The following is a 23,753-nucleotide window of genomic DNA, read 5'->3' as shown; positions in this document are numbered from 1 at the left end:
CTTAAGTCTGAACTCTGTCTAGACAGTAATAGGAGCTACAGAAGAGGAGCATTCATTTAGAAGTCACTCCATCTCCATTAGGAGAATAAGTTTACACAAGGAATGAGGGGCAGCAAGGGGAGGAATAAAGGCTGTTGTGGGAGCAGGAACAAGTGGGTAAGAGCAGAGCAGCCAGAGAACAATATAGCCAAGGAAGGGAAAAATAAGTGACATAAAACTAGGGACAGGCAGGAGCTTCTCTTCTGAACAGAATCTATTTTGTTCTGCTTCCCCACACCTATCACCTGAACTCAACTTGCTTTTCTTTTCTTTTTCTCATTTACCTTTCTGGGAAAATGCTGATTTTTTTACACACACACACACACACACACACACACACACACACACACACACACACACACACACACACACACACACACACACAAACCCTTCCTTTGTCGTTTGCACTTAATGAAACTAGTTCTTAGCGGGTCTATTTCATCTATGTGGTAGGTCATTACACAATGTCTTTGGGGGGCCTGGACTCTTCTATAATTCTGCATCAAAGAAGCTCGCTCCAGGGAGCAGGCTTGAGGCCGGACTACCTCTCACTCTGTGGGATGCCCAGGGCAGATGACAGAGTTTGACAGTAACAAGGAAACTTCTCTGCTCCTCTTTACATGTCAAGTTCATGGCAAAGGGCCAGCAAGCACCCGGATCTCTCTCACTTGTCAAAGCCCCTGTTTCTCTCAGCATGATTTGTTCTTTCCGCCTTGGAGGCTTGGTAAAGCCACCCAAAATTTCAGCCAGAAATGTAGCTGCAGGCCAAAACTGACAACATCCTCATGATTTTCCAACATGAGGAGTCCAGGTGTGCAGGCCAGGCCGCTCCCTGCCCTGCCCCCTTACTCTTCCTGGCCTGCACTATTGTAACTCTCCTCAGTACTCCCGCCAGGCAGCAGGGGGCCGGGGGGGGGGCATGCTGGCCCTCTCCTCAGGAAAACTGCCTGAAATCCTGCAGTTGTGTGCACACTGAGCAGCCTTCCACGAGTGATAACCATGGTGCTCCTCAGAACTGCTAATATTTCTCAGGGGTTACTTCCTCCTGGTACTATGATCCTCCAAGATTGGGAGGTGACCAGGCCAATGGAAAGCTCTGGGACTCTGTGAGAAGCCAGCCCTGGGTTCAAATTCCAGCTCAGCTATTTAATCGGTTGTATGAACTGGGAGGAGCTCAACTGATTTCCTCACCCATAAAATCCCCCCGTTAAAATGGCGATGAGAAGGACAACTTGGATGAGTTGTTGAAAGGATTAGACGCAATTATATAAAGAGGCTAGCATGAGGTAAGCACCAGAAAGCGGTGGGTACATTTCATAATAGTATTTTGTAGGATTTGAACCTTAGTGTAATGGACTGGATGAGTTCAGAGTTTCCAAGGGCAGAGCATGGACTTGTGGTTTCCTGTCATGTCAGGCAATGAGGTAGGGCACCATCGAGGGGTGATCATACCCTGGACTCCAAGATTAAAACTCTTCTGGATGCTTGGCCTGTTCCCATGAGACAGTAGGAAGGTTAAAGAGCACATGTTTTGACTGCTTCGCCCTTTCTCTAAGTAGGGACTGAATCCCAACTCTTCCTTTACGAACCTCTTTATAAACTCCTGGGCGGTCTCTCCAAAGCCAATGTTTAATATATGATTTTACCACTAGCATTCCTCATTTAACATCTTCAACAACCTCTAGCCCTTTTGCTGTGATGAAGTTTCTATTCTCTCCTCCCCCTAGGCAGAGTTGGCAGAGAAAGTTCAGTGTCTCTCCTTCTTTCCCCAGTCTACTCCTGGCATTTCCTCACCATGCAGGTTGGTATCTGAATCCCACTGTCATCTTTAGTATGGAATCCTCTGAGACAGGTGTGTATATACTTTACATACAACTTACCTTTAAGTCCACAAGCTTCAAATGCCCTCTCCTGCCTGAACTTTAGAGAGAGAGAGAAAAAAAAAATAACAGGATGCTGCAAAGTTCCTCAAGGATAATCCTTTGGGATTTGAGCAATCTTCCCGGCCAGACGTTACAATGTGCTAACACCCTTGTGAGTCATGGACTAACTCATGGTCAATTCTGTTTGGAGAACAGGATGAATAATTGAAAGTAACTGGGTGTTTGCCTGAATATGGGCCTAACCCAGTATTTATTCTGTTTTCTTATTTGCCTTAAACAAATACATATATTTTCTCATCTTACACCACAAACCCTGCTTAACCTTTCACTGTCTCTTAGGGGTAAGTCTGAAAGTCCATAGATTAGTCAGCTTCTCCAGTCTCTCTGTGCTAAGTTGAAAGAATGAACCTAAGGGCAGCCACATCCTTAAGGATCCTGTCTGAAAGCTATAAATTTAATTTTCTTTAATTTTTCTCTTTCGATTTACAAATAAGTTGTAAATGTCAAACAATGTCCCCTCATTTCCTTAACAGGCTTCTCTTAATGCTAACATGTTATAGAACCATAGTACAATGATCAAAACCAGGAAAATAAGATGGCTACAATATTATTAACAAAACTACAGTCTTCATTTGAATTTTAAGTTCTCCCACTAATATCCTTTGTCTGTTCCAAGATCCAATCCAGGTTCCCACATTGCATGTATTGGTCATGGCTTTTTAGTTTCCTTTAAGCTGTAACGATTTCTCAATCATTCATTTTTCATGATCTTAACTCTTTTGAAGAGTACTCCTCAATTAACTTGGGCAAATAGCATTAATTTTGCATTTGTTTGATCATTTCTCATGGTTATATTTTTTGGCAAATAGACCTCAGAAATAATTTTGTGTGTCATATCAGGGGACATATGATGTCATTATGTTTTTTTTATTGACCGAATTATTTTATTTATTTATTTATTTATTGTGAAAATACCATACAGAGGGGTTACAATTACATGGGCAAGGTAATGAGTACATTTCTTTTTTTTTGTCATTATGTTTTATAACCGGTTATGTTAACCTTGAGCACTACTGACTAAAATTCATCTTCTTCTTTACACTTTACTTCTCAATGTTTGTTCCTCTTTTATAATTATATGTATTCCCTTCGTCAACTTATGCTTTCCCACAGACTCAAGTACCATTTACATTTACCTTAAATGTACCAAAGTTTCTATCTTTATTCTAGATTGTTTATTTGAATTTTAGCCCACATAAACCACCTATTGAAACTTCAATCTTTCCATTTGACAGCTAATAAGAATATCAAACCTAATATTCAAAATCCAATTCTGAATTTACAGAAGTCTACATTCAGTAAATAGCAATCCATCTTTCTGGTAACTATGTATATATATATATATATATATATATATATATATATATATATATATATGTAACTATATATATCATATATAACTATATATAGTTATATATGTTATATATATATAGTTACATATATTATATATATAATATATATTATATATATGGTGTCATCCTTTACTCCTCTCTTTCTTTATCCCTATATATGATCCATCAGAAAATGCTGCTGGTTCCATATTCAGAAATCCGCCCAGGATCTCACTACTTCTTACCACCTTACAAGCCTGATGTAAGTTACTGGCATCTTGTAATTGGACTGTTGTAATTGTCACTCAACTGCTCCCCTTGAAATTGAACTTGACTTCTAAAGTATTTCTTGTATAGTAGCCTAGGAATCTTTCAAAAATGTAACTCAGGTCAGGTGCTGGTGGCTCATGCCTGTAATCTTAGCTATTCAGAAGGCTGAGATCTAAGGATTATGGTTCAAAGCCAGCCCAGGCAGGAAAGTCTGTGAGACTCTTATCTCCAATAAACCACTAGAAAACCAGAAGTGGTGCTGTGCCTCAAGAGGTAGAGTGCTACTCTTGAGCTAAAGAACTGAAGAACAGTGCCTAGGCCCAAAGTTCAAGCCCCATGACCGACAAAAAAAATCAGATCATGAAATTGCTCTGCCTGAAATATCTTTTCATTCTATTTAGTTAGAAGCTAAAATCTTTCTCTAAAGGTCTACAAGTCTCTGTGTGACCTAATCTGTTGTATTCTCCATCATACTTGAATGACTTTATCTTTTATTACAAGTTAAGAATCCTTTATTTGAAATGCTTGGGGCTAGAAGTGCTTGATTTCTGATGGTTTTGAATTTGGGAATATTCACATACATAATGAAGTATCTTCTGTACATTTATTTATATTTTACTTATGCATTTATGTATGTTTATATATGAATTTATAAATTTATGTATATTTTATATATATCTCATACACATAGCCTGAAGGTAATTCTACACAATATTTTTAGTGTACTTGTGTTTTGACTGCAACCTGTCACATAAGTCAGGTGTGGAATTTTCCACTTGTGCCATCATGTTAGTGCCCAAAAGGATTGAGATTTTATTGTATTTTGGATTTAAGATTTTCAAAGTAAGAACTACTGTCCTCTGTGCTATTCCCTGAAAAAATCATCTAGTATGCTCCTGCTTCTGGTCTTTGTTCAGGATTTCCTCCTAAATTTTAACTCTCTTTTTTTTAGCATTCCCATAATCAATAAACGAGTAAATGGGAAACTTGCCATCCTTGACAATTCCCTCCCCTTGTTCTTCATCTCCAATTCATATCAACATCTGTGGTTTTCTTCCTCCATATAAACAGTGTTCAAACCTGTCTATCTCTTGCCTGCACACTTAGTATTTAGATCACGTGACTTCTCACTTCAGCTATTGTCCTTCAGGTCTTCCTACTGCAGCCCAAGGTGTTTTGTGGAGTTTTTTTTTTTTTCCCCACCAAAATACTAGTCTTATCAAAGCGTAAGCCTGTTTGAATACTCTAAGTGATTCTACTCTGCTGATGGAATGTAGACCACAATTCCTAACATGGCCTTATAAGACCCTCCCAGTGTGGTGCTCTCAGTCTACTTCAATCACATGTCCTCCAGACTTCCCCCACTGCCAGGGCTGGTTCCCTCTTCTGTTTGGAATCCCTCTCCCAACCTCATCCTGTCCCAAAGGCTCAACCCTTCTTCTATCTAGTCAAGACCTGCACAATTTCATGATCATTCTTTCCCCAGTAGTTTCTCCTCATCATTCCATCCCGGTAAGCTTCCTTTATTTCATACTCCTGAAGAACCTTGCTTTATTTTGCCTACACAACACTAACTCTACTCTATAATATATCCAGTGGCCTGGTTATTTGTCAAATATCTGTCTCCCCCACTAGACTATAAATTTTATTCTAAGAGGGAGGAAAATGCTTGACACACAGTTGGCACTCAATAAATATTTATTGAATGAATGGATACATACATAGACTGTTGAAAATAAAATCATGCTTTTGAAAAGACAAATCTGGCAAGTCAATTAATAGAAGGAAGAGAAAGTGAAGGGAAGGAGTTCTGAATAATTAGGAGACCGGTAGAGCAACATAGGACAGGAAAGAGGAAATGAAATCCTAAATTAGGGTGTTGAAAGAGGGAATGGAAAGTAACTGTCTTTTGGGGACTGTATTGTGCTATTGATATACCAAGTCAACCACGAACAGCCCAGCCAATACCCAGCAATACCCTAGACTCTGCACTCAGTGCCAGCAGCTCACCCCAAACGTGGGTGGGGAAATCAACAAACTCTTGGCCTGCTTAGCAGTCTCCACACTGAGGGAAGTTATGTGGTAAGGACAAAGGCACTTTCTAGGACATCTTGTCTTTTAAAAAGACAACACAATCTCAGCCCTGCTCTGCCATCCTCCAGACCCTGAGGATTCCTAAATAAGTGGGTTCCTGTGTGAACAGCCTCTGATATATTTGATAACAGTTTCAGTTCAGATGGCTCCATTGCTATAAGAAGCAACTTCATTAGCAGGAGGGCCCAGTGCCCAGACTATACTAGCCTCAGTCATACCTCAGACAATATTTATACAAGGTCACTTCTTCAAACCATGTCTAGCCTTCCCAAATGACAATATTATTTATGCCAAATGCTTCTCCTAAGGGATGGAAAACTGCCAATTCTGGTTTAATAGGCTATAAGGACAAGCTAGAAAAACATCATTTGTAGCACACACACAGTTTAAGTATTTAGTATATAACTGGAGTACAGACTGATCATTGGAAACATGGCCGAAAACTGGCCCCAGAATTTAAAAAAAAAAAGCCACAAAAGCACTAAGGTTTGGATCTTTCCTGCCTGATATTAGTTTTGGAAGCCCTAAGTTTGGCCAGAATTATGAATGCACAAGAGAGAGCTGCCTCAGACTTTCGTGGCTACCTAAATATCTAAAATGGGGGAAGGGGAAAACGTGCAAAAGGAAATTTAACTTGGGTATATGTGCCCAGCAGCCATTCTTCTGTGGTTGCAAATTATTGTGACCATCCAGTGGAACAGGCAGCCCAGGGGCTTCTGGTAACAAAGAACAGTCTAACCCATTGATGTCAATTTACCAAATTATTCACATCCCACAATCTGGAATAGAAATCAGTGGCCAAAAAAAAAAAAGTCTCTCTACACCTCAGTCAAAACACCTATAAAAATCTAGATACTAGGAGGCAAAGTCTGGAACATAAACGACTTCATCATGTTGCCAATGAGTTATTAAAGCACAGAATAAGGAGCTGCCAGGGCCAGCCCTCCTGGCTTCCAGGCCCCATTCTTGGTGGTGTCTTTAATAAGGCATTTGGTCAAAGTACATTGGTGACAACTCCTTTCTCTTAAAATTTAGTGAAGGATACAAGTCATACATTCCACTTAATCCTTTATGGACCACAAGGACTTTAAAATATCTTTCCAGTAGAGAATGAACAAGCTTTAGCATGCCTAGCTTTCAAATGAAGTGTAGAATGTCTGTCTGACCTTGCATGACTTGTTTATAAATATAACGAGTAAAGGATGTCTGTTTTATTCTCTTTTGAATATGTTTATCATTCCCCCACAAGAATACTATATCTAATTTAAATTTTAGAGAACAAAGATGTTAACTATTAAGACAATTCAAAACTTCAAATTGTTTTCTTTGTAGTAATCCATTTGGAATGGTTCTTATTCCTTAAAATGTATTTTTAAAACTGTGTAATTTTTTTTCAATTTTAAGACCTCTCTCTAGAAAAATCACTATTCATTGGGCTAATGGTTAATGCTATTTAATATTATATTATATTATTCATTTATAATAATAACTTTAACCCTTTCTTATGAGCACACTTCTACCCAATTCAAGATCTAGGAATTTATTTACAGGACAAGAATTCAAGATGTACAAAGATATTTATGGTAGAATTATTTATTATTAAAACTAATTTGCAACAGAATACTAGCTAAATAAACTGTCCATCCAAAAGCGTATAATATAACCATAAGAATTATGTTCTAACAGAGTAACTCATTAGAGAAAATGCACTGCATTTGACAAATGAAAGAAGATAACAATAATAGGTGTGGTGATGCTCACCTGTAGTTTTAGCACTTACAAGACAGAAGCAGAAAGATGGAGAGTTCAAGTCCAGCCTGGGTTATATAGCAAGACTGTCTAAAAAAAATAACAACAACAACAAAAAATGACAATACATCCAGAAAGAACTAAGACCTCTGGCTCACATTGTTTTTGTAGCTACTTGAGAGGATCACATTTCAAAGCCAGCCTGGACATATCCAGGAGATCCCCTTTTCAATCAGTAGCTGGGTGTGATGGTGACTGTCAGCTATAATGGAAAGCATAAACAAGGTAGATTGCAGTCCAGGTATAGACCAGGCCAGAAGTAAGCTAAAAAATACCAAGTATTGATGAGGATGGACATATGGATGACTGATAGAATGTCTGTCTAGTAAGGACAAGATCCTGAGTTCATACCTCCAGTACTACCAACACAAATGCATACTTACATGCCCGTGCGCACACACACACACACACACACACACACACACACACACACACACACACACACATACACACAATGTACATAGAGTTGAAATGATTTCAAAATATTAACCCAAGCACAACAGACCACTTTGAGAACTTCCCAGAATGCTGCAGATTGACTTTGAGGGAGTAGCTGAGGAATGGAGACTTATTTATACCTGCTCCCAGATGATACTTCAGAATTAGACATTGAGGATTTGTTTTCCATTACAGAAGTAATTCGCTTCACATTCAAATGAGGAAGGGATGGCATGGGCACTTTTTCTGCTCTAGCCCTCAGGTGGCTTAGACAGGACCCATGTAAGAAGACTCTATTTGGTTCTCAACTTGAATCTCTCACTTGACCTTAAAATACATGAAGAACAATAACCCTGACTTGCGTCTCAGGCTGAGAGACCTATGTCCTTAAAGGCAAAGCTCCTGCCTGCTCCCTCATGTTATAATCCTCAGGGGACAGCCCTCAAGCCATCAGCATGCCCACATGATCCCACAGCACAGAGATTTATTAAGACATTATAAGCAACATTTTGTTACACAGAAGCATGACATAGGAGACCCATAGGCTTTTATGGAAAAAAAGTCAGCAAAAGGGACATTTCATCTGCATCCTTGACAAACAGATATGACTCTTGATATATTAAAATAGGAACCTTTTCAAGCTATGACTACATGAAAGATGAATGAAGCTTTTGCTAAAGACTGTATTGTATACTTCAAGGGAAATGAATCTGCTAAACTTTTCTCTCTTAGATGTCCTGTGGCCTGGCCAAAGTTCAATGTTTTGGTGTAGGGATCAGTCTCCTCCTCTGTCTCTCAGCATAACTCTGGCTGGCACCTCCACAATCAGGAACACTGAGACTGAGGAAGAGACCCCGGATATATCTTTGGGACAATCCTACATTTGAGGGAGAAGTAGAAAGCAAGCAAGGACTATACCAAAAGTAAGAGTACCTATGAATCTTTTCTATATGAAGCCATAGAAATGTCATTTGCTTTACAGTGGAAATTTTACTCAACAAAACAGTTTGAAGACAATATAGTTTTGTTTTGTGTGATGCTAATGGATCTTTGCCTAGGGTGAAAATAATCCAGATGTACCGGATAAAACAAAACTATGCTTCAATCTTTCCAAGAGCTCAATTATTTCACTGTCCTGAAAATTGTTTTTAAGGAAAGGAAAAAAGAAGTAAGTAAATAATTAGAGACATGTAAAGGAGAGCCAACATGTTGTATGCATCGAGAAACATGGGCATACCTCGAAGTGGTTCTACTGGCTTTGTAGAGCAAGAATTCTTGTTCTTAAAGGTTACACTGACATTTCTCCTTGAACCATAGCATTGAAAGGTGGGCATGAATGTGAATGCCCTTTCGTTTTCTAGGCCTAAGTGCTGTACAGCTCACTTCTCACAGAACTCAAGGGTTTGTTCACTCAACAGTGATGTGGGAGCATCCTGGAGGAGTGGAAGGTTGAAAGTTGTTACCTCTGTGGTTGCTGAGGCTGAGCTTAGACTGGAGGAGTTGGGCAGCAATTTGGTCTATCTTGGGGACTTTGGCTGGCAAATGGCAAGGACTGTTCAGACTAAACTAGAGGTTCTTTTACAAGGACCATCAAAATACTCATTTGCATGTGTGAAATTCCTGTGGGAAGGCTGGTTTTTTGAATTGAGCTGATTGAGCCAGATGACAAGTGGAGTCTGCTAGTATGTGACTTGCATCAGCTAGCTCTGAGCTCTTCCCAGCAGTCTTTCCCCGCTCTGGCCCCAGTCACTAGCCAACTGAGTTTCCATACAAGTGATCCCAATCCCTACCATTCCTCCAAAGGAGGTTGGTGGCCTTCCAACTAACAGGAAGACACGAAGCATTCTTAGAATAATGTACAAAAGCAACCACTAGCACCACAGTGAGGCTCATTAAGCCCTTACATGTGTCGAGTGATTTGCATACATCTTTTCCTTAGAGCCTCATGGCCATTCTATGAGGTTTGGTATTAACATTATACCTGTGTTCTAAGGGAAAACTAACACTTCTGTTAACTAAAGTTAACTCATACCTGATTACTTAGGTAGACAGTAATGTATTTGAATGCAAATTGTTCTCATTTTTCATCTGTGCATTTTAGTCATTTGACTTGATGCCATATTGCTTCCCTATTAACAGGCTAGAATCCATCAGCGACAAATATCAGCAATGCATACTGAGACCAAAAGCAAAGGATCATGTAATTTGAATCACATCATAAAGTTTGATCTGAAATCAGTTACCTGTCTTATAAGGGAGTTGTGTGAGTCACTGGGAGCCCAATCTCCTCATATGGTGCCATAGTTCTTACCAAAGCTAGTCCTCTTAGCAGAGGCCCTGCCCACATTGCCTTATTTCTCTGCAACATGTTATATGATTCCAGCTGCTCTGGGATTCAGGGTTTGCACGTGCATTCTCTCCCCTCCCCTCCCTTCCCTTCCCCTTCTGCTCTCCCTCTCCCTTCTTTCCTCTCCCCTCCCTCCACTCTCTCCTCTCCGCTTTCCTTTCCTTCCCCCTCTTCTCCTCTCCTTTCCTTTCTTGTCCTGTCCTTTCTCTTCTATTCTCTTCCTTCTTTAGTGGAAAGGAAAGCAACCTAAAAATAAACTCCTACCTTCAGGTCATGGTGGGGACGTGTGCCCTGAGTGTGAGGCCATGACACAGTAAATCTCACTCCTCTTCCCAGTAAGTGGCAGAAATCATGAGAAAAGAAAAGGGGCAAATTGTTCTCGAGCTTAGAGTTTCTTCCAAGTCATCATCAGGATACAGTTGCTTTTGAAAGTATGTGACCCAGGTCGCTGAAGCCCCTTCCAGGGAAACAGTACTTATCGGTTTTCTAGCTCTCGGTCACTCCAGACTATCTTTCACATACTGAGGCTGGGGGTTGGGAGGGGGAGATGTCCTGTTCTCATCACCTGGACAGAAGCCTGGCAACTGCTGGCCAAAGGGGTTTCTAACATCTGGATAACTCTTTCCAGATGTAGCCTTCCCGTGACATACTTGATTAAAGGTTTGACACTCAGCATCTTGTAATAATTGACATATGTAGAGAGTTTCTATCGTCTAGACCCAGGGTGAAACATCAGGGTCACTCCAAAGATGAAAGCACGGATAGTGTGCAGAATCTCAACTGTAGAGACGCCATGCAGCTAGGTTCCTATTGTTGGTTGTTAGTATCAAGTAAATGATGCTGAGCCTGGAGGTGTTCAAGTGGACCAGATAAGAGCAAAGGTTTTGGAATCAATACCACTGAGTCCCAGCAGGGATTTTGGCAAGATGCCTATCCTCAGATTTTTCCTCTGTAAGATTGGGTGTAAGTATCCACTTCGGAGGAGGTCAAGATGCCTGGTACCTCTCACAGGCATGTGAACAATGGTTATTCTCTTTTGTATTAGTTGAGTCTAGAAAAGCTATTCACTATTATACTTATTACAAAACTGCTAGCAAAACATAGGACTAGCAGTTCTTTTTTACTCTGTAAACAGAACAATAATAGTTTAAAAGCACAAACATAGTAGTAGATGTTTATAACATTCTCCTTTGAGGACACAAGCAATTTTCCATCAAATATTTTTTTAAAGCCTAGCCTGTGCACAGCTCTGGGTCAGTCCCCAGCATCCCAAAGTAAAATAAAAACTGAGTTTGTCTTTTACACAGAGTCAGACGAATCCTGACCTAGACTATAATCCTGAGGCCCCTCACATCTCTTGAAGCAGACATCTGGATGTCTCAGGGAAAAGGAATATAAGACTTCAGCAAAGGGACATTAGCACACCAAGTCTGTGAATATGTCAGATAGAAGGCTCTTCATTTCATAGATGCAGTGAGGTCCAGTGACCTTTTACAGGTTGACTTGAATATTTAATCAAAATGTGTAAGCTGGTTTTATTCACTCTGCAATATTTCTGCCCTTCATTATGAAAATCATTATCAACATAAATAATTTATGTTTAATGCATGAAGCAACTACAGTACTCCAGGGCAGGGATAGGCACTTTGCTTATACTATTGCCACATGATCTGCTTCACCAGCTGCCTGCAAGACAGACATTATTATTCCCACTTTTGTTTTCGGGGGGTGGGGGAGAGGCAATGTGAGGAAATTTAGCTGCAAGCTAAATAACTTGCCACAAATCTCAAAGCCAACCAGCAGCAGACCTGGAATTTGAACCCATCAATTTACCTCCAAAGGCATCTCATAACAGCTTCAACAATTTCACCTTAGAATTCAATGTGAAAAGAAGAACCAAAAAAAAAAAAAAAAGAAAGAAAACCTAGTTCAAGTGATTTTTCTGCTCATCATCTAAAATCGCCATGAAAGTTACACCTGTGGCGTCACTTGTTGACTGTGTCTACAAACCAGGGCTCTGTCCATTGTGTGGCATGGCCCCTAGAGCGCCTTGTCTTCTGCTCCCGATGGCTGGACAGGTGTTCAGCACAATAGCTCCCTTTTCTCCCCATCTGCTTCTCCTTGCACGGTGGGGCCCTGGCTGGTCACGGGCGGCTGCTTCCCATATGTGTTTGCAACTCCATTGATGAGAAATGGCAGAAGCAGGTATTTAAGGTGGAGGTTCTGGCTTATTGCTCTGAATGTATTAAAAACCATTCCCAGACTCCACATAAAGAGTTTTACACACGCAGCACATATGATACAAGGGAGACGGAGACGCAGACACAAGGATAACCACAGTGAGACGTGTAACCACAACAGAAGTCTGGAGGACGGGCACAAGGAAAGCTACTTTCACAGACCCTGTGATGGATCGTCTCCTCAGCAGACAGACAGACAGCTAGAGGTACTTATTTTTTATAAAAAGTTGACAGAAAGAACTCCAGACATCCAGGCCTGCTCTCCCCTAATTCTCATGTCCAGAGCTGACTCAGCCCTGTCTGCTTGCCTTAGCAGCAGGGTGAATTATTCCATGCGCTCGTGCTAATTATCCACCACCCGCTCCTTTCTTTTCTCACAGGTCGTTTAAATGTCTACTTGTCTGGGTTAGACCTTGGGTGGATGTTGCGTTCCTTCTGTAGTCCTCCCCAGTGATGGATTTCTCATACCTGGGGTATTGTTTGTAGGGGAAAGTCTTCCAATTTAAAGGCCCTTGGGATGGCAATCCAAAGAGTTTGTTTTACTAGGCTCTTGAAGAAGGTACTTATCATTTATTGAGTACATAGCAAGTGTCCAGTAATTTCCATACACTGTCTCCTTTTGCTCTCTGAGTGGACCTAGGAGTCAGTCCAGTAGTCCCCTATTTCCTACAGGGTGTTACACCCGAGACCCCCAATATAGCACCAAATAGCACCAAAAACCCTCCACATACTACGCTTCATCTATACATACATAATGCATACCTACCATCATCAATTTTAATTTATAAATTAAGCCCAGTATTCTAGATATTCACACATATTTTGGCAAAATTGGGGTTAAAATCTGAACCTCTGGCTTGTAAGTGGGTGCCTGACTCCTTGATATATGCTGCCAGGCCTTAGTTTTTTTCAGATATAGTTTTTTGCCTTAGTTATTTTTCAGATACAGTTCAATTTTGCCTCAGACTGGTCTTGAACCATGATCCTCTTGTCAGTGCCCTTTCATGTAGCTAGGATTACAAACACAAAACACTTCTGGCTTGTGGGTTGAGATGGCATCTTGGCTAGCCTTTTGTTCACAGATTGGCTTCAAACTATGATTCTCTCAATATCTGTCTCCTGAGAGCTGGGATCACATATGTGCCCCACCATAATCTGGTCCCTCACGTTAAGATACTAACAACAATAATCATTAAAACAGAACAGTTTTAGTAAGATGCTCGATTACAGTACAATCAATGATAGTATGATCCAGTAATTGGAAGTCTATGAATTGTGTACAATTAGAATTTTCCATTTAATATTTTGGGGCCATAGTTGACCATAGTTAACTGACACTGCGGTAGGCAAAATCTTGGATAAGAAGGGACTACCATATTTACTCCATTGCACAGATCACTAGCACATGGTAAACATACAAGGAATGAAAAATTACCATAAATTAATAGATAAAATACTGTGATACTGGCCATGACCTTGCCACCACATGACTTTGTGATCTGGGAAAAAGAGTTTATGTTGGTGCCCTTGTGTTTATCTTATCAGGCATGTCTCTAAACAAAGTGATTTCCATTTAAGGCTCATTCCATTACTTTCTGTGATTATTGCCTGGTTTTATGCCTAGTTAAAATGAATAATAAATCACATTATCTAAGAATGAATTGCCAGCACTAGCTAGTCTTCAGCACTGGAGTGATGCTATCAGCACCAGCTTTGGAGAATATCACCTCAGGATAGCAAATTAAGGAAGACGTTTTGCCATTCCCAGAGCATCCATATCCTCTCGAGGCAGGTGGAAGTAGAACTTCAAATCCTGACACAGAATCACATATTCAGTTGCTCCACAACTTTGGAAATGAGAAGTCTCCTTATGAGAGACAGAGAGGGACAGAGACAGAGACAGAGAGATTTAGTTGTTTATCAGTTATCTATTACTGCATAACCACCTACACCCAAACTGTACTGGTTTACAAGGCAATGTTGGTTATGAGGATTGAGGGATCAACTGGATGGTTTTCTTTTGCAACCTCTCACATCAGTCCAGTGGGATGGAAGCAGAGGCTGGAGTCATTTTTTTTTCAGTCTTGGGGAATCACACTCAGGGCTTCACACATGTTAAGTAAGTACACTCTACAACTAAGCCACATCCCCAGCCTTTAAAAGTTTCTTCACCCACATATCCAGCATGTGAACTGAGATAACCGAGGGCTTGCTGCCCATGTTTCTGTCAGCAGGCTTCTCCATGCAGTTTCCTTGGGCATCCTCATAGCATGATGGACTCAGGATAGTCTGATTTTTTTGTATTTTGGCTGAACTTCTTCATGTAAACAGTCTAAGAGAGCCACAAAGAAGTTGTAACCCTTCTTATAACCTAGCTTTCCTTCTGCTGTATTTTATTGGCAATTGACAGTCCAGACTTACAGAAGTAGAAGCGTAGATTCTACTTCGGCATATAAGAAGGTAAGAAACTGAAGGTAGGTATCTTGGAGACAGGTTGCTGTATTTGGCCTATCTCACAGCAAAAAGGATTATAGGTGAAGTATAGTTTATCTGTCTGTCTCTCCCTCCCTTCCTTCCCCATACTCATATAACAGTTCCCAACGATGCTCATGATAATACCACACAACGAAAGGAACAACACTGATCAAAAGGTATTATACTCATAAATTGTCATGTTGAATTGAAACCCCTTTGTATAATTACTTAAAGATAATAAAAATAAAAACAAATTCCATACTCACAAAAGAGTTGACTATCTCTACATTAAGTAGGATTCACAGGCTGAATCTCATGAAGAATACTAAGTGATGAAAAGGACTCTTGCATTTCTCTATGAGATATCATTAAGCCCAGTTATTGAAGGACAAAGAAGATCACCTTAGCTGAGGGTGGGGGAATCTCTTCAGGAGAAATTGGAAAGGCATGTTAGAGATCAAGTCAAGTCTGCTAGGATGGATGTTGATATTCCAGGCATCTTAACAGAAATCCAGATGTCCATCTGTGATCATCCCCAAATGAAGGCAACACCAGGATGAAGTTCCCAGACTGTTCCAGACAGACATACAGATAAGCAGGCCTGATGTGTGGCAGTTTTGATGGGCAGGCTTAAGAATGCTGAGAAACAAGCTCAGGATCTGGACAATATCACTATCAGGAAAGCATATCATAAACCTCAGAATGCGACAGAGTCCCAAGAAAAACAGCAACAGAGAGGCCAACTAAAAATACTGGAGATGCTGAGGGAGAAGAGCCACGGCTGGATAATATGTTGGAACCCAATGAAGATGGCATACGCACTGGAATGAAAGACCCCAAATGGCTGAGATTATCTGTAAAAGAAAATATCTGTATTTTGTGGGGAGGCAAAGAGACCCGGGGAGCTATCAGGAAGCCGCACAATGAGCCTTTGGGTTATGGATGCCAGAAGAAAGCTAGAATTACTGTGGCTTGGAAGGTGAGTCCAAAGGCCCCCAAAAGAAGCATTTCTTTCTCTTCATGACTCAGAGAAAGTCAGGAATGAATTCCCTAGACAGGAAATTTAAGGAGGTTTCTGGCCTGTATCTGGAATATTTAGGAGTTGTCAGCCTTTGCAATCTGATGGGCACCGTGAGAAGCTCTGTGCGTCTATGGGGCAGAGAGATGGAACAGAAAGTTATTTTCCTCTCTGACTTGGCCTCCAGATAGGAATCTGGAGGACTCTTAAAGACAAAGGGCTCCAACAGGTCAATCACAATCCCACAGAGGGCATCAACTGAGCCAATCCTCAGGTTGACCGCACCCACACCTCTGACTCTCAAAGTACTCACCTGAAAGCCTGGCAAGCATAAAAAAAAATTCTGCAAGTCCTCTGAAGTCACAATCTTGCTTCTGGAAATGGAAGGCAGCAAAACCATCCACAAGTAGGAGAAATTATGTACACAAAGATGTTCACAGCAGTATTGTTTATAAGTGGACCGACTCAGTTCTCAAACATCGATGTATATCCTCCAGAGATTGTCTTCACGGGCAGATTCTGCAGGTCTAGAATGGGACTTGAGTCTTTGCAATTGTAACAAAATCTCAACCGATAACAGTGCTATTAGTCTGTAGACCACACTTGGAAGTTGGAAGTAGCAAAAGTTTACAGTTTAGTAAGAAAAAAAAAGTCAAACACTGGCATGACATAAGTCAATAAATGGTAGGGAGATAATTTCCTTGGAATGATATTGAGATAAAGGCTAAAATAATTCTTAATACTAGCAGCATGAAAAGGTATATTACACAACCTCTTTGCTACCAAAAGTATTTTAACAGTTGATCAATTCTGTGGTCATGTTAAATACTGGCCATGTCCGGAGGCCATTGGTGTGCTTTCTCGGTTACTTTAAACTATTTGAAAATCTCCACTGAAATGCTAGAAGGGAGGTAGAGGGCCACAGGAAGGTCATCTGATTTGAATATTCTTTTTCAAAGGGGCATTTCGATTGTTACATAAATTCTTAATCTGACAACATCATGGCAGTTAGAAATTGTAAAACAAGGCAATTGAGGTAAATATTTGCTATAATTTGAAAATTATCTTTTCTTAGATATGCCTTCTTCATCTTTCTCATTGCGTACTACAAATGATAAGGGATGTCCCCATATCCTTGAAAGAGTAGTTTTCTCTTGGTGCTGCTGATTCATGTTTAAGTCCATCTTAAAATATTACCTAAGGAAAAATGTATCACTTAAGAGAAAAAGTTTGCAACAACAATGGAACCAACCAAGTATAAGCAGATTTGTTTACGGTAAAGTCTCAGCTACTATTCCAATTCCTTGCAATCTATGATTAAGTATTGATTTTCAAATTGTGAACTGTCACCTGAAACTTGGGAAACATCCTATACAACAATATTTGTTATATCTTATTAAAGCTGAATGTAACTTGCAATATATTATTTTGGGGTCTGTAACATTTACCAATGTGTTGTAGCACACACTTGGAAAGATGAGGTAAAAAGAGTCTCAAATTCAGTTACCTTTGGCTACTTAAGTAAAATACTGTTTTGTTCTTACATGAATTGTCTTTATAAACACAGATAGATATAGAAAGATAAATATTTATCCTTTTACCCTGATACATAAGAGTTAAGTCTTAGAAACTGTTATTCAGAATTCTTGTCTGTCTGTGGTTGGACAGGTGAGGACCCAGAGAATGAGGGAATGTTTGTTCTTTTTGTTCCCCCAGACACATATTTTGTTTCACCTGAACAGAGCTAAGTTTATACCCCAAAGGACAAAAAAAAAAAAACCCACGAAGTATGACAATAGGAGATTCTAACTATTCAGTTCTGATTGGTGGTACTTTTTAGATACTAAACCTAGGAGCCTTTGGAATGATAATGAAATTCAGGTTTTAGATCTGTTTAAACAATAGTGAAAGAAAGAGGAGAAAGAGAAGCACTAGTTTGCTATTCTAAGGAATTAAAAAAAAGAAAAAAGTCAATAAATAGATTAAAAAGCAAATACCTCTTTAAAAATATTAGGAAAAAAAGACAAAGTAAATGAAGTATGAACAAACTGAAGGAAACTTAAAAAAAAAGAAAGAAAAAGAACATAGGAAATAAAGTGTTACCAAAGAAAGAAAATCCTCGCTTGTGAGATCTAACTTAAAACAAGAAGATAAAAATACTTTATACAATCAGCAAGCAAAAGCAAGGAAATACACAAGTTTTCAAATCCCATGGAGAGCCGAGAAGGGATGTTAGCGAGACAATGCTGAGCATGCAGTTGAGAGGATAAATCATTTCTTTACCTCACTCTATGCAAAAAGATAACAGAGCAGGGATGAGACACATTTCCCAGTGGAAGGGCAGGGAATTGTTGAAATGCTTTCCCCTTACCGCAGAAAGCTAACAGAACACCAATGTAAATGAGCAGGATTCTCATGGAGAAACTCTAAAGAAAAGAACATAGCAAAGGAGTGAAGTACTGGGGGATGTAGGAGAAAGATGCCGTCTCTGTTGGCACCACATGGAATATCAAGTGTCTGATGAAAGGAGATGGGTCAGAGCATTACAATTTGCTGGAGCAAATTCTTTCCTCTCTTGAGGAAAGATGTTGAAGTTTTCTGGGGATGCGATTCCTTGAGCATTTGGAAAGTTGTATTGTCAGAACACCCTAACCACAATTGAGAAGAAAGTTAAGATAGATTAAGATAACCAAATTTACTAAAAACAACACTCATATGTCTTACCATTTACTGAAAACAACACACACACACACACACACACACACACACACACACACACACACACACACACACACACACGACTCTGGATTCCAAGAAGTAGGAGAAGCCCATGAAACTCTTACAAATTTAAGAGGTGGGAGGGAATGTCTGGCATCATATTTAAGCTAATTATATTTTATCTTGATCAAAAGCAATTAAAGTTCATTTCTTATGGCAAAACGCAAGACTGAGGAAAACTTTGGCACATGCATGGAGTGGGTTTTTTTTAATAGATGGAAAAAATAGGTAACCAAAGCATGCAATATCAAAGACTACTGTTGATCAATTTCCTGGAATCAGAGTTGGGGTGGTAGGAGGGAAGTCAAAGGAATCATATGAGTGAAGGATAATTGGAAAGAGGAAGCCTCCTAGTTAAATTGTGAGCCACTAATAATTCTTCCACCTGCAAAAATAGACTCTATAATAATAAAATGGCCTTTCTCTATACTGGCTTGCTTTCTTTTTATTAAAATTTCTGGTCAACTTTTTTTATGCTTAGAAAAATGTGTACACTTCTTTGACAAGTAGTTTTGAAAACAGCTTAGTAATTTGATATGATTTTTTTAAGTTCAAAGTCGGGCTTCAATGCTATAAAAATAGGAGAAAGGGTACAGGTGTGTGTGTGTGTGTGTGTGTGTGTGTGTGTGTGTGTGTGTGTGTGTGTGTGTGTGCGCGTGCGCGCGGGCGCGTGCACGCGTGCAATATCTTTTCCTGAGAAGTCTTTTTGTTAGAAAGAAAACATTATGGAGTTGTTATAAGCTATAGAAAGTCATGTTGACATCTTCATCTTCCCCCACCTTTCCAGCTTTTTTATTTAAAAATTTTGAACTTAAAAAGGAAAGCTGCAGACATGGTATGTACAGGTAAATACAGTGCCCTTTTTCCTTGGTAGAATGCAGGCTGCTCTCCTAATGTCTAGATCCTTTGGGGACATACTGATGTATCTATCAGGTATAAAGAAGGTCTCTGATAATTTCTTGCTGCTTAAAGCATTGTGTGTATTTAAGATTTTCTTTTAAATAAAATAATTTTTTAAAGTGATAAAGCACTTATCAAGAAGAACTGAAGTTTAGCACAGTACTTAACATTATACCTTGGTGGTTACATTTCCCTAAGAATTTGTTTAGATTATATGAATACACTTTTTCCAAAAACATTCCGCATTCTTTGTTTTTACGTATGTTACTGCCAAAGGATTGGATCCTTATTTTTCTACATGATCAGCCTAAATAACCATAACTATTTATGTTCGCAACTATTTTATGAAATCTGTTGTCCAATAGAGCTAGTTCTGGCTGTCCAAGAGAGATAGTTTCTTTCAATGTTTTGTTTTGAGTGTTTAGCTCTAAACTCCAATGTATTATCTGTTTCATTAATCATAAAATTTTCAGCAACAGATAAGAAAACCTGTGTTAGTGTAAGAAAATAAAAATTGCTACCGGGCCATTTTGTTGTGGAGGGCCTTTGCTGAACCAGGAAATCACCTTAGAACTCAGAAATGTATTGCATTATCTGAGGTCAAAGTACTTTTAGTCTGTAGTAGACCTTTTCATACATTAGATGAAAATTCTAAACTAGAAAATATTCCTTATGGCTGGTTTGTATGTTTAAAGGAATTGAGTTTTTGGTACTGGTTTATTATAGGATATATCACACAGACATTTCAAATGTTATTTTTTAAGGTGAAACTAAGGGTCTTTGGTAAGAAATAACCAGAAAGAAGTGCCTCCAGGCTGGGCCTTCCATTTGTTTCTCACCTAAGCATTCCAGTCAACCAGAGCACAACCTGTGTGTTGGCCTCCAACCGTCTCTTCACAAATCACATGAATTTTAGCCAGTTACCTCTTTCTCCTCTTCATCTGAGCTTGCTCTTTCTTTCTTCTCATTTTTTTTTCAAAATGAGAAACTGTAGCATATAATTTAGTCAAGATGTATAAATAAGATTGCCTTTCAATTTTAAGACTGTTGCCAAGGGTATAGGAAAATCTTAAATGTGAAATAGCAAAGGCAATTGAGATAACTGTTGAACAGTGTGTGTGTGTGTGTGTGTGTGTGTGTGTGTGTGTGTGTGTGTGTTACTGGAGACTGAACCCCGAGACACATGGGTGTTAGGTAAGATCTCTACCACTGAACTACATCCTCAGTTCCAATATCAGACTTTCAAACACTAATTTAGAAGGCCTCCTTCTTTTGGCTGTTCCAGGTTGTTTCATTCTATTGGCAACAGGAACTCTTAGCAGGCAACTGTGTTGTCTGCCACTGATTCCCAGGAAGAGAGTTAACATATTGTAAAGCTTCATTATACCTTTATAGAGGTCATTTTTAGGTGACCTTAACTTCAAAGTCTAATGTTCAGGGCCAGGAAATCTCTGAGCAGTTAAAAACAACTGTTAAAAAGTACTGACTCTCATATATTAATTAACTCAGAAGGAAATCCTTAACTTAAATCCTCAACTCATCTTCTCTTCATTTTCATTTTGTGCGTATTTCTAACAAGCTTTGGTGTTCATTTTCTTCTCCCTACAGAAATATTAACAAATTAAATATAGATGAACAAATTAAATAAGACAATGTTAGGAATAGATTCACTGACAGCAGCAAATAGGAATACTTGGTGGCCTTTATAGAAGGGAAATTAAAAAATTATAAAACTGAATATTGCCTCAAAAAATCCTTAAATATAAGGCCATTTACTGTAGGGATGTACAGTTCAATGTGTTAGGGTAACAATGCATGGATTTCAGCATAGTGCTGGGACCAAAAGAGTTGCTCTTGACTGATGGAGAAATGATACAGCTTGTTTAAGAAGGCAACATAAAGATACTACATTTCAGAATTATTCGATCCAAAATTATTAATGTAACTTTTAAAATTAAAAGCCAAGAATTTGGAAAGTGTGTTTATATTAAGCATCATGTTCCTTGAAGGTAGTAGAAAAACAAGGCTGTCTGTGTCAGAACTGAAACCATTTAGAGGGTGCCTATGTAACTGCATCTGAGCTCTAGGTAGCTGGCCTAGTTCAGCATTATCTACACTGCTTTCAATTTTCTGTGGGGAAGAGCCTAGATGCCCCAATAATACAGCTGGTAGAGCATCAGCATTCTTTTGCAGCAGTTTCTGGGATGTCTTGGAGAAAGCACAGGCTTCTAGGTAAAATCTATTTGGCCCCTGGTTCTGCTGCTCACTCGTGATAGCTTTGAACTAACTACTTCGAGCTTCCATGGGCAATTATACAGGAGCACTGGCGGAGGAGCGCAGAGCAAGGAGGTGACTTTTGTCCAGCAAAAGGATAGATTAAAATACAGTGAACAATGAGCTCCTGTGCCTCACTACCATCCTATGTCATCCCAATACGTCTTTCTCCAAGTGCGTGGAGTTCTTTTTTCTTCCCAAGAAGGTTTTTTTTTTTATTTTAATATATATTTTAATTGTAAAGATACTGTACAGAGTTACACAGTTACATGAGTAAGGTAACAAGTACATTTCCAATCAATCATTGTTACCCCCTCCTTTGTTTTTCCCCTACTATCCTTTCCCTCCCCACCTCCCCAACCATCACCCCCCCAAGTTGTAAAGTTCATTTTTAACATAGTGTCTTGTACATCTCATTGTTACAATGGGTCACCTTGTATCCTTGTTTCAGCATTTGGTTATTTCCCTTCCCCTCCCCAAATCAGAAAAATATAGAAGATGCAGGGCACTGGAATCAAATACCGTGAAAACAGGGGTTATACCATGGGGGGAGAACATACAAAAGAAACAAATCACATAGTATATATATATATTATATTATATTATATTATATATTATAAATACATTAAAAACAACAACAACAAAGATAAAACCTCTTGTGTCCCTATCTTGGGATTCATTTTGCTTAGCACCACCTTATATGGTCATATGTGCATAGCTTTTGACCTTTTATATTTGTCTGGTAAGATTATCCTAGGCATATACTTGTTATTGCAAATAAGAGAAACCATGGGACCTTTGAGTTTCTTTGAGTTTGGCTTAATTCACTTAGTATAATTTTTTTCCAAGTCTTTCCATTTCCTAACAAATGGGGCAATGTCATTCTTTCTCATGGAGACATAGAATTCCATTATATATATATATATATATATATATATATATATACACAGACCCACAGACACACACACACACACACACACACACACACACACACACACACACACACACACACACACCGCATTTTCTTGATCCATTCATCTACTGAGGGGCATCTAGGTTGGTTCCATATCTTAGCTATGGTAAATAATGCTGCAATAAACATAGTTGTGCTGGTAGTTTTAGTGTGGTCTTGTTTGTGATCCTTTGGGTAAATGCCCAAAAGTGGGATTGCTGGGGTCATAGGGGAGCTCTATGTGGAGTCTTTTGAGGAACCTCCATACTGCTTTCCAAAGTGGTTGAAGAAGTTTACACTCCCACCAACAATTTCCTTTTGGCCACACCCCCTCTGGCATCTGTTGTTATGAGTCCTTGATTCTAACTGGGGTAAGGTGGAATCTCAGTATTGTTTTGATTTGCATTTCTTTTATGGCTAGAGAGGTTGAGCAGGGCTGGGAAGGTGGCTCAGTGGTAGAGCACTTACCTTGCATGCATGAGGCCCTGGGTTTGATTCCCCAGCACCACATAAGCAAAAAGAAAAAAAGCTGGAAGTGGCACTGTGGCTCAAGTGGTAGAGCGCTAGCCTTGAGCTGAAGAGCTGAGGGACAGCACCCAGGCCCAGAGTTCAGACCCCACAACCAGACCCAAAAAAAACAAAAAAAAAAAAAAATAGAGAGGTTGAGCATTTCTTCATGTGTCTATTGGCCATCCTTCTTTCCTTGTCAGAGAAATTTCTCTTTAAGTCTTTAGCCCACTTATTTATTGGGCTGTTGTTTCTTTGAGGAGTTGTTTTGGGGGAATTTAATGTTTTGAGTTCTAAATATATTTTAGATATGAGACCTTTGTTCATTGTCTGGCTAG

The sequence above is a fragment of the Dipodomys merriami genome, unplaced genomic scaffold (assembly GCF_024711535.1).
Source record: "Dipodomys merriami isolate MVZ:Mamm:240054 unplaced genomic scaffold, mDipMer1.0.p SCAF_20, whole genome shotgun sequence".
NCBI classification, from domain to species: domain Eukaryota; kingdom Metazoa; phylum Chordata; class Mammalia; order Rodentia; family Heteromyidae; genus Dipodomys; species Dipodomys merriami.
Note: the sequence above shows the minus strand (reverse complement) of the source record.